Below are 15673 nucleotides of genomic sequence, written 5' to 3' on the forward strand. Positions count from 1 at the left end.
AGAGAAGAAATTCCCTTGGTCTCTCCACTGCTACCCAGCTGAAAAGGATTTCCCTCCATGAGCTGAGGTTTGAAGGTGGCCCTGGCAGCAGATTGTCTTACAGTGGAGAACCTCCAGCAGCCTCACGCAAGCTCTTCCTCCCTCAGCCCCTGCCCTGTGATGCCACCAGCTCCTCAAGTGCTTCCTCCGGGATGTGTTGGGGCTGCCCCCGGGCCAGCTCTGGCAGTGGACGCGGGACCCGGCTGCTCCTTTTGATCCTGCCCAGGACATTGTGAGCTCTGCGTTGCCGGGTGCTGGCATTGTGACGTGGGGGTGACAGAGCCCCACGTGTGCAGCCCCGCCCGCCCCCAATCCGCCCAGCACCCTATGGAGGAAGCCTTTGGGGTGCTGGCCCCAAATCAGTCCCTGAGCTGAAGAGGCCCAGGAGGCTGTCCCTGCCCTTGGTGTGCATTCACTGGGCACAGCTGCTGGGTGTCCCTGAGGCCTCCTCTGCCGCTCGGCTCCCCAGAACAAACCTCCTGCTGTTTCTCTTCTCTCAGGCAGAAACCAGCCCTGCAGCCTCGAGGCCACCCTAGTAGCCATCTCCTCTCTGCCCCACATAAAAAGCCCGCTGGGTCCCACAGCAAGGAAGACCAGGGACTCAATCCAGCTGGACACAAACCCTTTCCTGAGGCATAAAGAGAGTGATTTTGAGAGCTGCAGAGAGCAGCAGCAGGAATAGAGGCCAAGCTTTCCCTGGTTCGTAAGAGGGAGAACCTTGAGAATGAGGCGCGGGACTGACCATGCCCAAAAGAAGAAGAAGAAGGAGAAGAAGATGATGACGGGTGTGGTACCGTGGGATGTTTTCCAGAGCTACGTGACACGTAGCGATGACGAGCAGACTTTTTGCCTTCCGCAGCTTGTTTTGCTGCCGTGCTTCTTGGGCAGGGATGCACGAGGAGCGCTTTGGTCCCTGCCAGGCGCTTGTGTTGCCCGCAGGGAGAGGTGCCGAGTGGCAGCTGCGGATGTTGCAGCCGGGCTGGAGCCCTTCCAAGCAGGGGCTGTTTTGGTGGAGGGAGGTTTTTGGTTTTGGTAGCTTGGTTGAGGTTGTTGAGGTGGTTGGAGGTGGTTTGTTTGAGGCAGGTTCTTCTTTGAGGGTGGTTGTGGGAGGCTGGGTTGGTGAAGGCTGGTGGGTTTAGGTAGCTTGATGGAGGTGATATTTGGTTGAAGTTGTTTTCCCCTTGGTTGTTTTAGGTGGGGTATGTGAAGTTGTTTTCATTGAGGTTGTTTTCAGTATTTTGTTTGAGGTTGGTGTAGGTGGTTTGGTTGAGGTTGTTTAGATGATTTGAGGTTGGGTGGCTTAGGTTGGTTCTGTTATAAAGCTTCAGTTGCCATGGGGGGACTCGAACCCACGAGCGGAGAGTCTGTTTACCCTTCTCCCACTTCCATGCAGTCATTAGCGGGTCCATCCTGGCTCCCGTGACCGGGACGCAACAGAAGGCTCACTCAGGGTTACTCGATCTACCCCCAAGATGGCTAGCGGCTGACCCCCTTCTGGTGGAGTCAAGTCAGTAGCCCCCTTAGGTAGGTGCCCATTTACAGCAATATGGGGAATCTGGCCATGCGGAGGCTTCCCTCGCCAGTTGCTGGCCCCCCATGTTACAGGCCCACGTTACAGTAAAACAGAAGCATACCTTATCCGCTTAATTCAAAAAGTCGTCGTCTGCCCCCGCGGTGACCAGCCGGAGTGGAACGGAGCCCCTCTGAAATAAAAGGTTCGGGACACGTCTGGGAGGTCCGTTTCTCTCAGGCGGTCCGCACAGCCGGGCAGAGCTTGTGCCTTCGTGGTGGCCAAAATTGATACGTGGAAACAACTTTACAACCTAGAAAGTCATAAAACTTTACAACGTGCAAGGTTATAAAGCGGGTGTGTTTATCTGATATCGGGCGCAAGGGGGATCGTTCCACCATTCATGCGCACCTTCTAACACTACGAGGTGTGTTTAAATACAGCAAGGTGTTAGGTATTCATAGTGACCCCAGGAACGCCTATACTTATTCATAACCTTTCCCCGCTTCTTATTAAAATGAGTCCCAGGTCATAATTTGCAAAGTCTCCTTCTAGACAGCTCCCTGTTGCGCCTGCGCAGTGCCATCTGGTGGTCTTGAGGAGGGGTCTTTGAATGAAGGCTCCTTCAGCTTGGTCTCAGTGAACTTTTTACCTTTGGCTCATTATGTTGAATTGACTGGGACCCAAGCTGCCAAGTCGATTGAAACCAGGCTGGCGCCCCCTTTTGCTCTAAATCTTTGTTATCTCGTCTCCTCAAGTTTACAGCTGGGTGCAGTAAAACTTCTTATCTTGGCATTCGAGGGGGTTCTGTTTTTCTTAGCATAAGTCTACATAAAGCTCTAAACTAAGCACTTCTTGTGTGCCTAAGCCTTAAAGTGGTAGTTTCTTAGTAGGCACCCATGATATGTTTAGTTAACCCTTGAAATGGTAGCTCCCTCTATCATCTCCCCTCCCCCCCATCCCCTGTCTCTCACCCCTTCTGCCCCCCTCTTCCCCCCACCCCCTTCCCCTGTCTCTCCCGCGCTCCCCGCTCTGTCCCCCCCTCCCCATCCTATCCCTCCTCACTCCCCCTCACTCCCTCTCTCCCCCCTCCCTCCCTTTCTCTCTCTCCCCCCTCCCTCCCTTTCTCTCTCTCCCCCCTCCCTCCCTCCCTCTCTCTCCCCCCTCCCTCCCTCCCTCTCTCTCCCCCCTCCCTCCCTCCCTCTCTCTCCCCCCTCCCTCCCTCCCTCTCCCCCCTCCCTCCCTCCCTCTCCCCCCTCCCTCCCTCCCTCTCCCCCCTCCCTCCCTCCCTCTCCCCCCTCCCTCTCTCTCCCCCCTCCCTCCCTCTCTCTCCCCCCTCCCTCCCTCCCCCCCTCTCTCTCCCCCCTCCCTCCCTCCCCCCCCTCTCCCCCCTCCCTCCCTCCCTCTCCCCCCTCCCTCCCTCCCTCTCTCTCCCCCCTCCCTCCCTCTCTCTCCCCCCTCCCTCCCTCTCTCTCCCCCCTCCCTCCCTCTCCCCCCTCCCTCCCTCTCTCTCCCCCCTCCCTCCCTCTCTCTCCCCCCTCCCTCCCTCCCTCTCCCCCCTCCCTCCCTCCCTCCCTCCTTCTCCCCCCTCCCTCCCTCCCTCCCTCTCCCCCCTTCTCCCCCCTCCCTCCCTCCCTCTCCCCCCTCCCTCCCTCCCTCCCTCTCCCCCCTCCCTCCCTCCCTCTCCCCCCTCCCTCCCTCCCTCTCCCCCCTCCCTCCCTCCCCCCCTCCCTCCCTCTCCCCCCTCCCTCCCTCCCTCTCCCCCCTCCCTCCCTCCCTCTCCCTCCTCCCTCCCTCCCTCTCTCTCCCCCCTCCCTCCCTCCCTCTCTCTCCCCCCTCCCTCCCTCCCTCTCTCTCCCCCCTCCCTCTCTCTCCCCCCTCCCTCCCTCTCTCCCCTCCCTCCCTCTCCCCCCCCTCCCTCCCTCCCTCCCCCCCCTCCCTCCCTCTCCCCCCTCCCTTACTCCCTCTCCCCCCTCCCTCCCTCTCCCCCCTCCCTCCCTCCCTCCCCTCCCTCCCTCTCTCTCTCCCCTCCCTCCCTCTCTCTCCCCCCTCCCTCCCTCCCTCTCCCCCCTCCCTCCCTCTCTCTCCCCCCTCCCTCCCTCCCTCTCTCTCCCCCCTCCCTCCCTCCCTCTCTCTCCCCCCTCCCTCCTCTTTTCCCTAAAAAACACTTTCAAGGACACAAAACACAATGGATACAAAGTGTTTCTTTTTATTTTGATGTTAGGTTCTTGAAGGTCGGTTAGTTGCTTGCTGTTGTAGGTTGCTTTACGTGAGTTGTTCTATGCTGGTTTGGGTGTGCTGTTCTAGCTAAGTTTAGGGCCAGCTCGTGGAGCAGCAGGCACCCAGCCCAAATGGCCCAAAGAAGCCGTGGCAAGGGGCCGTGCTCAGCGCTGCAGAGGAAGGCAAAAAACCCCCGGAGACGCTTGCTGTCCCACCTGGGGGAAAAAAAAAGCCTTCCTCCCCCCAGCTGCAGGGCACGAGAGGCCATCTTCCTGGTGCTTGAGCAGCAGGCAGGATCCGAGCCAAAAGGGCCCAGAGGAGCTCTGCAAAGTGGTCATGCTCAATGCTGCAGAGGAAGGCAAAAAAACCCCCGGGGACCAGTGCCAATCTGCCCCGGGGGAAAAAATTCCTTCCTGACCCCAGTGCTGGCGATCGGCTGTTCCCTGAGCATGTGAGCCAGACCTGGCTCCTTGTCCCACAGGCTGCTCACGCCTCCCAGGACCTGCCCAAGCCCTAGCCTATCCTATCCTAGCCTAGCCTGTCCTACCTTGCGCTGGAGCCATCTCCTGGACTTGGGAGAGTGCCCAAAGGCCTCTCACCTGACGGACCTTGGGGGCAAGGACACTTTGGAAAATCCTGCTTCCAAGTGTCCTGTCAAGAATTCCTGAGCAAACCTGGGCAGAGAAAACAAAATGCCAGAGATGAAACTTACTGCACGTAACAAGAGGACACAACAGAGATGACGGAGGAAAACAGCAAGAGGGGAAGGAGAGGAGGAGCAGAGAACACAGAAGTAAACGAGACCCTTGAATCTCAGCCAATCAGAGGAGTAAGAGAAGGGTTCCAAAAGACCAGGCTCTGAATACAAAGCATACCTCGTAAGGTTTTGTCTCCAAACTTTTCCTCTTTTGAAGGCAAGGTGCAGATCCCACGCTGTCCTTTGGTCTCCGACGATGTCCTCCAGCGGCGTCCTTCGGTCCCCGACGGTCTCTGGCGGTCTCCAGTGGGCTTCTGTGCACACACACACACGCACACACACGCACGCACGCACATATCTGGTTTTTATTTTCTATATCTACACATTTCTATTAGCTCTAGAGTCTGTATACACGTCTACAGGGAGAAGGAGAAAAAGTCTGACTTATTTGTGCAATGTGCAAACCTTTTCCCTTGAAGGCAAGCTCCAGCTCCAGCGCTGCCTGTGGGTGTCCTGGCCGTCTGTGGTGGCTCCTGAGGACTCCTCCCGGTGCTCTGGGGCTGCCGACCAGAAGATGGCAGCGACTCTCCTCGCCTCTTCCCCAGGCCCCAGGGCAGAGGAGATGCCCCGGCATGAGGGCCGGGGATGCGGGCTGGGAAGCCGGGCTCACCTGCGGCTCCAGAGCGGCTGCTGCTCCGGCCCGGCCCATCCCATCCCGTCCCATGCCCCGGAGGCGGCTAGTGGCGGCTGCGGGGGCGGCGCCGCTTGTGCCCAGGCGCCTGCTTGGGGGCTCTGGGAGAGCCCCCGGCCGTCCTGCGGCGCTTCGGGCACCACGGCGCCGGGGGCTGCCCGCCCATGCTGTTCTTGTGCCCCAGCAGCCCTGCCTGAGGCGGGTCCACGTCCATCGGCTCCGCCTCCTCCCGAGGCGGGTCGATGTCCATGGGCTGCTCCTCCTCCTCCCGGGGTGGGTCAACCTCCATCGGCTCCTCCTCTCGCCTGTGGGCGGTGCTGGTGCTCGCGACAGGCTGCCGCCGTTTCTTGGGCGGCGGAGCCATGGGCCGGGGGGTCCGTGAGCCTCCTCTTCTCTCTTCTGCTCGCTGCGGCCTCTTCTCTCCGAGCGCTGGCGCGGCTGGCACGGCTGTGCTCCAACTGCCACAACAGAGGCTCGCGGCGTCCCCAGCGAACGCTGCGGTGGCCGGCATGGCGGCCCGCAGGGCCACGAGGGCCCCGTCGCGGGGCCATTTTGCTCTGCACTGCTGTCAGTGCTTGCATTTGGTTTGCCTCGCCTCGGATGGAACCAGCTCGTTTGCCTTTTGTCTTGAGGAAAGACCGACAGCCGCACATCTTTTGACAATATCTTTTACCAGCACGACAAACCTGGCACTTGTATTGCACAATTATCCTGTGCTAAGGGATTCTGCTATTTCTTTAGTGCTGTAGGATGAAGAATGCAAAAGGTGTTTGAAGAGACAGTGCTCGTTCCCGCGTTTACCGGCACACGGGGCGGGGCCGAGGAGCGACGGCTCTGCCATCCGCTCGTCGGGGCTGCTGGCTCGGTCTTTGCGGGAGGCGGTAGCGATTGCTCGGCTCTGTGTCCAGCATGGCGGCCAAGGCGAGCAGCAGCCCCTCTCAGCTGCTGCTGCCGCTCGATAAGCGCCGCCGCGACGCTTCCGCGCTCTCCCGGTGCCCGGGCGGGCGGGGAGGACGAGGCCGCTTGCGGGCACGCGTGGGTGGCGCGCTCGGCGCCGCCGCTTGGCGGGCAGCTGGAGCGGGGGGAGCGGCTGTGCCCGCCGGGTCCGGCGGTGTCGGCCGGTGCGGGAAAATCCCGTCGAAGATGTTACAGGCTTGTGAGTATTATTTCTGCTTGTTGTTGCTGTTTCATTTTGTGTTTCCTGAGGGAAAACTTGCTGTAAGGTGTGTAAGCAAAACGTGCTTGTTTTTTTGGAATGTTTGCCAGCTGAGTAGTTTCTGCCTTGGACTGAATCCTTGGGGGTGATCTGTTCGGGGCAGCCCTGTCGTAGGGTAGCAGTTGCGTGACTGATCCTTGTCATCGGGTTCCTACCTGGTAGCCTTGATTTGGCGTGGGTTGTTGTGTTGAACTTCTCCGTAGTGAGTTTGGTTTTCCATTTCCTGAAGGTCTAGGCAAAGATTAAACAAATGAGTGGACTTAAAGAGAAGTATTTATTATTTGGTCATGCCATGTTGCTCTTTGAAACCTGTTTTGATTCTTGGTGATATTCAAGAAATTGCCGCGACTCAGAGGGCAAATCTTGATGTGCTGAGCAGAAGAGTGCAATGGATCTTTTTGCTTGCCAGGTAGCTTTCCTGACCCATGTGGCCAGTTGATCAAGATTCCACTGCACGCCTGAGAGAGTGAGAAAGATCCCCTCCCTCCTTAAATAATGACCGTGATGCTAATGGGATGAAATACTCTTCTTGATCAGCCTGGATGTCAGTCAAGCTCTGTCCCATCTCTGCCCCCCTTCCTCGGCAGGTCCCATCTGTGGGCAGAGCAGTCAGAATGTCCTTGGCTCTCAGACCAGAGCAATTACAAGCATTAGTTCTGTGCTGGGGTGTTAGCTCTTGTTCTCAAACTAATTCCAAATAATGAGCGTGCGAGCTGTGAAAAAGAAAGGTTTCTAACTGCATGAAGAAAATCAGTTCGCTTTCGGTGAAAACAGCACAATTTCTTTCAGGTATGGAGCGCTCAGGGCTCTGTCAGGGCTTTCTTTTCTCCTCCGCCTTCTTTTCCCTTCCCTTCCCCCTTCCCTCTCCCTTCCTTCACTCTTCCCTAAAAACCACTTCCCAGGACACAAAACGCAATGGATACAAGTGTTTCTATTTTATTTGGTTTTATTTTACTTTTTAATGTACTTCCTTTGATGTTATTTGATGTCATTTCTGTTTCTCACTCTGTTTCAGAGCCAGTGCTCACAATCCTTAACGCAAGCCCACGTGTAGCCAGGAGCAGGCTGATGCGTTCTTCACTTTAGCTTGAACAAACAGCCCTTGCAGGCTGGCAAAGGCAAGTCCCAGAGCTGCAGAGAGCAGCAGCAGGAATAGAGGCCAAGCTTTCCCTGCTTCCTGAAGAGGGAGAACCTTGAGAATGAGGCGCGGGACTGACCGTGCACAAAAGAAGAGGTATGTGGTACTGTGGGATCTTTTCCAAAGCATCACATGTAGCGATGACAAGCAGGTGTTTTGCCTTCCACAGCTTGTTTTGCTGCTGTGCTTCTTGGGCAGGGATGCACGAGAAGCGCTCTGGTCCCTGCCAGGCGCTGGTGTTGCCCGCAGGGAGAGCTGCCGAGTGGCAGCTGCGAATCCTTCCTGTTCCTGACAGGACACCAGTGGCTGCTCCAAAGCACTGGGTCCCCATGCAACATCTCTGCATCCTGTTCCCTACATCTGCCTTCTTTGTCTGTAACTTGTTTGGGTTTTGCCTGTTTCTTTCTACCTTGTTTGGTTTTTTTTGTTTTGGTGGTGGTGGTGTTGTTTCTCTTGTTGCTGTTGTTCTGGTTTTGTTGGGGTTTTTGAAGTTTGTTTCGTTTGGTTGGTGTAGGTCAGTTTCTATGAGTTGGTTTTGGTAGGCTTTTTGAGACTGGTTGTTCGAAGGTGGTTGTTTGACGCTGTATGACGTTGTTGGTAGGTTGTGTGTTCGTAGGTCACTGAAGGCTGGTTGTTTTAGGTTAAGGTTTGTTAAGTTTGGTTTAGGTTGGCGGTCTTAGCTGCTTGTTTCCGGTTTGATGGTTTAGCTTGGTTTGGGTTGGTTAGTTTAGGTGGGTGGGTTCAGGTTGTTTGATGTGATGTTCTTAGCGCTGCTCTGTGTGGTTTAGCTGAGGAGGTTTCTTTTTCTCGGTTTTGCTGGGTTCTTTGGTTGGTGCTGTTTTCTGAGGATTCTTTAGCACTGGTTGTGTTAGTTTGGTTTAGGTTTCTGGTTTTAGTAGCTTGGTTCAGTTTGTTGCGGTCGTTTGAGGTTGGTTTGAGGCAGGTTCTTTGAGGGTGGCTGTGAGAGGCTGGTTGTTGAAGGCTGGTGGGTTCAGGTTGCTTGATGCAGGTGATTTTTGGTTGAAGTTGTCTTCCGTCGGTTGTTGTAGGTGGCCTATCTGAAGCTGTTTTCATTGAGGCTGTTTTCTGTAGTTTGGTTGAGGTTTGTTTAGATGATTTTAAGTTGGGGGTGGGTTGGTTGGTTGGTTGGTTATTTGAGGTTGTTTCTTTTCAGTAAGCAGTTTAGGTGGGTTGGTGAGTGTCTGTGTTTTTAGGTAGGTTGGTTTAGGCAGGTTTGGTTTACATTGTTTAGGTCGCTTGAAGGGTTTCTGTTAAGGTTGGTTCAGGTTGTTTGGTTTAGGTTGGTTTAGTTATTTCCTGGTAGGTTGTTTAGGGCAGTGTTATGCACGGTGCATGTTTTGAAGATGGGTTCCTTCAGGCTGGGGTGGCTTAGATTGGTTGTTGAGGGTGCTTTAGGTGGTTTGGTTAGATGTACATTGTGTTTAGTTGGTTTTCGGTTGTGTCTGGATGCTTTGGATGTGAGTGCAGTCTCGCTGGGACATGTGTCCCCCCACTAATCACCAGGCTCGATTGGGCTGTTTCTGCTGTCTCGGCAGACGTCCCCTTCCTCCTTCCCTGCTCCACGTGTTTCCCCGCCTTGCTCAAAGAGGACGACGTTCCCTGCTAGAGGCGAACCATTGCTAGGTCAAGGGTATACGGTAGCTGCGCCGTGCTTGAGGACCTCCAAACAAGCTCAGGGTCCGTTAGGAGGAGAACCTGGGGTAGTCAGGCTTCCAAGACTGCAGGCACATCCAAGTGAGACACTGCCTGGGGCAGGGTGGCTGGTGGTTGGGTTTTTGTTGTTGAGGTTTTTTAGGGTGTTTTAGCTTTGTTGTTGAAGTTGAGTTGATCTAGATTGGTTTTTAGCTTGGTCGTCGTAGGCTGGTTTCAGTGGTTCTATTTAGCTTTGGGTTGTTTGCTTTAGGTCATTTTGGTGTGGTTATGTCATTTGGTTTCCTATTTTTGAGGTTGGTTTAGATCGGTCGCTTTAGGTGGTTTTATCCTTTATTAGATTGGTTTTAAGTTGTTTGAGATTGTTTAATGGTTATTTTAGGTTAAGATTGGTTGGTTTCAGTTTGTTTAGCTTGTTTGGTTCTAGGTTGCTTAAGGTTGGTTGAGAAATGCCGGTTTATGTAGTTTTAGATTGTTTTAGGTAGGATTTTTTTAGATCATTTGGTTTAGATAGGTTTGTTTTAGGGTGTTTAGGTTGGTTTATTTTGTTTGGTTTAGGTAATTTGTTGTAGATTGTTTAAGGTTCCGTTTAGGTTGTTGGTGGCTGATGGAAGTTTTTTAAGGCAGATTGGTTTAGCTTCTTTAAGGTTGGTTTAGGTGAGCTGTTCTATGCTGGTTTGGGCAGGCTGTTCTAGCTAAGTTTAGGGCCAGCTCGTGGAGCAGCAGGCACCCAGCCCAAATGGCCCAAAGAAGCCGTGGCAAGGGGCCGTGCTCAGCGCTGCAGAGGAAGGCAAAAAACCCCCGGAGACGCTTGCTGTCCCACCTGGGGGAAAAAAAAAGCCTTCCTCCCCCCAGCTGCAGGGCACGAGAGGCCATCTTCCTGGTGCTTGAGCAGCAGGCAGGATCCGAGCCAAAAGGGCCCAGAGGAGCTCTGCAAAGTGGTCATGCTCAATGCTGCAGAGGAAGGCAAAAAACCCCCGGGGACCAGTGCCGATCTGCCCCGGGGGAAAAAATTCCTTCCTGACCCCAGTGCTGGCGATCGGCTGTTCCCTGAGCATGTGAGCCAGACCTGGCTCCTTGTCCCACAGGCTGCTCACGCCTCCCAGGACCTGCCCCAGCCCTATCCTATCCTATCCTATCCTATCCTATCCTATCCTATCCTATCCTATCCTATCCTATCCTATCCTATCCTATCCTATCCTATCCTATCCTATCCTATCCTATCCTATCCTATCCTCCCTTGAGCTGGAGTCATCTCCTGGGCTCCCGAGAGTGCTCAAATGCCCCTGACCTGATGGACCTTGGCGGGGACTAGAATGCAATATATCTGTGATCACCGTTTATTTTTTATGTATTTCATAACTATAGAATTTACATATTTGTGAACTGTTCAGAAAAAATCATTTTAGTAACAAGAGAGTAGTAAATAGGCCATAGGCAAATTTCTTTTAAAAAATGAAGAAAATTCTGTTTCTTCTTAGAAATATTATGTGGAATCACTATCTGGAAGCATATTTTGCTCAGTTTCTTTTGAGAAGGGTATTATTTTCTAAAATGCCCAAGAGATTTAACAACACACACACACACGCAATTTTAGTAAGTAACTCAATCGAACAGTTTAAGCACTCTTCTGTTTCTTCCTCTTGAATGTTTTACAAAAATCTTCCCATAGGACTCAGATCTCTTCTGACTTTAGACATGTAAAAGCTGACATTTTTTTTCAACTTCTTTAGGAAGATGCAGACACTCCTTGTACGCAATTTATCTCACTTGTTCTCATACTGATCTCAGGACATCCTGTAGCTGGGCAAAAATTCACATTTCTAAACCTGCTTATGTACACAGCAAATGTGAAATTTAACTGGACACACATATTACCTTCCTCATTTCGGGGAGGTCAAAAGGAGGTTCTTAGGGACACGGTTTAGTGCTAGAGTTAGGTTATGGTTGGACTCGATGATCCTGAGGTTTTCTTACAACTGAAATGATTCTATGATTCCATTTTAACAACCCTTCAAATAAAGATTAATTACATATAAGGTACAGCTCTTCTCCATTGCATTCAGTACATCACTTCTGCTGCTGTTTTCAGTCTTTTCCACAAGATGCTGGGGAGGACAACCAGATGTATTCATTTCCTCTGTAATCACTGTTGCTTTGACATTCACCCAAGACCTCTTGCACCAGGATACCACCCTCTGATTACAGGACACATTACTGTTATATCCCCATCTGGACCATAAATACTCTCCAAAAACACTGCATGTCACTCCATGCTGTTTAGTTCCTGTGCCAGGGTTTGCGATGCAAAACACCAACAACCATAACCAATATAAACATTTTGGCTTTGAAAGACTTTCAGTTTAAGAAAAACTCCACCCCACAACAGAGAGTGCCCTACAATCAAAGCTCCAATACAACCTGCCCCCTTAAGCCACTCTCTCATTCTTCTGCTGGTATATATTGAATTTTATTCCACAAGCTGATTCCTGTATAGCCCCTCCAACTAATCTGGGCAGACAACTTCATTAATCTTTACACAGCAGCCTGCTCAGTAACTGTCAAGTTGGAATACTGTTGGTCTTTGGAAAAGTCAGCTACTACTCAAAGGTCCCTAACAACCTGGATCACCTCTCTGAAAAGGAAGAGGGAATTTCTGCAGCATCTCGATGTATTGCTGTTGAATGTTAATTTACTTTGTGGCCTGAAAGGCATCTGGAAGCAGAATATGATTACTGAGAGGAGAGACCCTAATGCGTTATATCCATCACTATTTGTTGCTGTGGTTACAGTTATTAAAGACCATAATAAGACACATTATACCAGATTAGAGGAAAAAAGAAACTAATGATCGCCCTATCATTTTCCTATCTTCTTCCACAAAAGAGTTCAGACTGGTTTGAAAATTAGTGTTATTAGACCTGACGTCAAAGGCAAGAAGCATTTTATCACTCAGCATTGTTATCAGTGATAGAGCATAGAAATAGTACAGCAAAGCTCAATGGGGAATAAAAAATAATTTCTTAAGAAAAAGAGTAGGGGCACTTTCATTCAATTCAAAACTTCGTTATTCCTATGCATAGAGTACCAGGTACGCACTGGCCAAAACCAACCTCAAATCTCTTATAGCTGCTATTTGATGGGGAAGCAACATCAGGGACTCAGAAGTCCTATTGTCAAGCAACAAGAAGAAGAAAGTGGTTGACTGAAGAAAAACCTCTAGCATTTTGTATTCCCTAAAACATAATCCGTTTTTCCAGGTCATGACTGAGATGTGGCCTCTCCTCCCACACTCAGGCCCTCTAAAACAATGTCTCATGCAGCAAGGGTCTTCTACAATTTCTCTTTATTTCTATGTGCCAGGATAGGACAGAATGAATTACAGGCTCATTCACTGTCAAGTTTGCATGTCTTCTTTCGCAACTAACATTTACTTCAATCTTCTATATACATAGCTGTTTGACATAATTGTTCAGAGGTTTATTTTTCAGCCTGCCTAATACTCTTTCTGATGTCTCAGTGATATATAGAATAGAATTCCGTATTTAAGATTTGAAGCACTCATAAAACTGTGTTACTGATTAAAGTCTGCCAAGAAAGGCAGTTAAGGTAACATTTTGAACAAGATTCATCTTAGACTTTTATAGAAGACAGTAGCAACAACAGAAAAGCATGCAAGATTGGAGTGAAAAAGTGAGCCTTGAGTAAAGGATACTGCTAAGATTTAGCAATAACCTTAAAGATTCAGTACAGCAGGAGAAAATAACCAGAGCATATAATGACCTGCCACACTCTCACCACCTGCCAGACACTATAGGAAGGAAAAGCAATCTCAGAAGACCCTGCTAATGGCTCTCCAGCCCTTCATACAGTCAATGCAACACAAAAATACAGAAAACAGGAGGTCCCCTGTACAAATATTTGTTCATAGGCATCCTCCTTTTTTGTGCTTTGCTGCTAGCCTCAGTATCTGTGGCAGGATGCAACCCTTCCCCCCACTCTCTCCCCCCCCTCCTTCAATATGGAAGGAGTAGGCACATCTCCCTCTCTATTACTTGAGGGTAACAGCTTCTTTTGTTGGCGCCTAGCTATTGATTATCGAAAATTGAATAATAACACCGCACCACTAACAGCTGCCGTCCCAAACATAGCCTCGGTGGTGACTGTAATACAAGCAGCAGCCCACCCGTGGATGGCTGCTTTAGATGTTAAAGATATGTTCTTCATGATTCCCCTAAGGGAAGAAGACAAGGCACAATTTGCTTTTACCTGGGAAGGGAAGCAATACACTTTTAATCAGCTTACTCAGGGGTACAAACACTCTCCTACTATTGCCCACAATGCCCTTGCTGCAGTCATTGACACTGTACAGGTACCGTCAGGCATTTGCATATATCAATATTTAGACAACATCTTAGTGGGCGGAGACAATAAGGAACAGGTGGGGCAAGTAGCAGAAACTCTTTGGAATTTATTAACACAGAACGGATTAGATATTCCACCGTCCAAGTGCCAGGGTCCCAGCCAGGAAGTTAAATTCCTAGGGGCTTGGTGGACAGGGGGAGCCATAGCAGTGCCTGATGATGTTCTGGCTACCATAGACAAGGGGCACACCCCAAACAGCAAAGCAGACTTGCAATGCCTGTTGGGTACATTAGGGTACTGGAGAAAACATATCCCAGGATTCTCAGTGATTGCCCGTCCCCTATATGACCTACTCCGAAAAAACAAGAAATGGAATTGGACTCTACAACATACAGAGGCCCTTAATGTTCTAAAAGATGAACTTAAAGCCTATCAGAAATTTGGCCCGCTACATCCACAAGACCCATTAAGAGTGGAATGGGGGTTTGCAGAACATGCCTCCTATTGTGCTATATTCCAAAGGGGGCCAATAGGGCCAGCTAGACCTTTGTTGTTCTCTTCCACCGCATTTAAGGGAGCTGAACAACGATATTCGGAGTGGGAAAAGGGGCTTCTCTCACTTACCTGAGCAGTTAAGGAGGCAGAGAAACTGTGTACATCACAGAAAGTTATTGTACAAGGCCCTTTCCCTCTGTTGAATTCAATCCTTAAAGGGTTACCCCCCCGAGGGGGTGGCACAGAACGCAACGGTACGAAAATGGTACGCCTATTTAGAGGGAGTTAGCCAATTGTTACTACTAAAGGAGGGTTCTGTAAAAGTTTCAAAACTTCAGCAACCTGTGAACGCTGATCAGGTCCTGTTGAGCCTGCCTTCTAAACCCTCTCCAATAAAAGAAGCACCTAAGCTAACTCAGGACTCAGACACACAAGGAGTCTGGTTCACTGATGCATCAGCCCATCTGGTAGGGACAAACTGGCAGTACAAGGCAGCAGCATTGGAGATTGCTACTGGAAAAAGAATAACAGAGGAGGGGGAAGGTAGTGCTCAAGTAGGAGAACTGCGTGCTCTCTTATTAGCAGCAGAAGGAGGAGCCTTCACGATTTACACTGATTCCTATGCAACCTATAAGGGTGCCACTGAATGGATATGCCAATGGGAATCCAACCAGTGGGAAGTAAATTGCACCAGAGTGTGGAGAGCTGAAGATTGGCAAAGACTATTAGAGATAGGCACGTCACGACCTTTGAGTGTGGGCTGGGTAAAAGGACATGCAAAGGATGGAACCCCCGCTGCCAAATGGAATCAACAAGCTGACTTTCTAGCCCAGATCAGGCTAGCTGAAAGCATACCAGAGGAGTGGGCACAGTTAGCTGAATGGTTACACCTTAAGCAAGGCCATTCTGGAAAAGCAGATCTTTATTACGAATGCCGATCCCGGGGTTGGCCAGTGTCCGTGGGAACATGTGAAGCAATTCTCACAGCCTGTCCACAATGTCGGATCAGACTTAAAGCTGATCACCCAAATCAGGCCCCGGTCCTACATATCAGGCAGGGCAAGACTCTCTGGAGCATGTGGCAAGTTGACTATGTCGGGCCATTGAGACCCTCTAATGGAAAGAAATACATCCTGGTGGGGGTAGAGCACAGTTGCCACTCAATGGAAATAAGAGATAGAAAAGGCCACAGCTTGGGTGCAAGGACAGGGAAAGTGGGGAGAGGTGCTTCTTCAGGAGCTCCTTCAGGAACTTCAAAGAATAAAGGAAGTTTTTTTTTTTTGATTATGCCTTGTTTCTCCTGGCAGATATTATTTATCTACAGGGCTCTAGGGAAGTGACATTAATAAATCCACCCCCTACTGAGAAGTTATCGCCATACAGAGAAAATGAAGGACTTTGGTGGGGGGGAGGGAAATAAATCTTACACTTTCTTTGTTTCTTTTTCCTATGACACCTCTGTAACAGAGGCTGGCAGCATACTGTGTGCTGTACCCATCCAGCAGCACTAACCTGTCCTTTCCTGGCAACCTCTGTACATATCCCAGCGGCTAACAGTCCCGAGGGCAACAAAAAGAGCAATGCAATTAAGCATCATTTGCTGCTTGGGCGTTCTTTTGAAGAGAGTGAGT

The 15673-nt window shown here is 50.9% G+C and overlaps 1 protein-coding gene and 1 long non-coding RNA gene across 2 annotated transcripts in view; both read left to right on the forward strand.

Moving 5' to 3' along the window:
* Positions 1-15673, forward strand: part of LOC139827218 (uncharacterized) — a 376663-nt gene that overhangs the window by 298695 nt on the left and 62295 nt on the right. The window lies entirely within an intron of this gene.
* The window catches only part of LOC136098426 (amphiphysin-like), a 168033-nt gene that overhangs the window by 143809 nt on the left and 8551 nt on the right, over positions 1-15673 (forward strand). Inside the window, exon 5 of the transcript XR_011737560.1 lies at positions 7389-7607. The gene's annotated coding sequence lies outside the window, so the exon portion shown is untranslated. The remainder of the gene's footprint in view (positions 1-7388; positions 7608-15673) is intronic.

The sequence above is a fragment of the Patagioenas fasciata genome, chromosome 2, assembly GCF_037038585.1.
Source record: "Patagioenas fasciata isolate bPatFas1 chromosome 2, bPatFas1.hap1, whole genome shotgun sequence".
Taxonomy (NCBI): Eukaryota; Metazoa; Chordata; class Aves; order Columbiformes; family Columbidae; genus Patagioenas; species Patagioenas fasciata.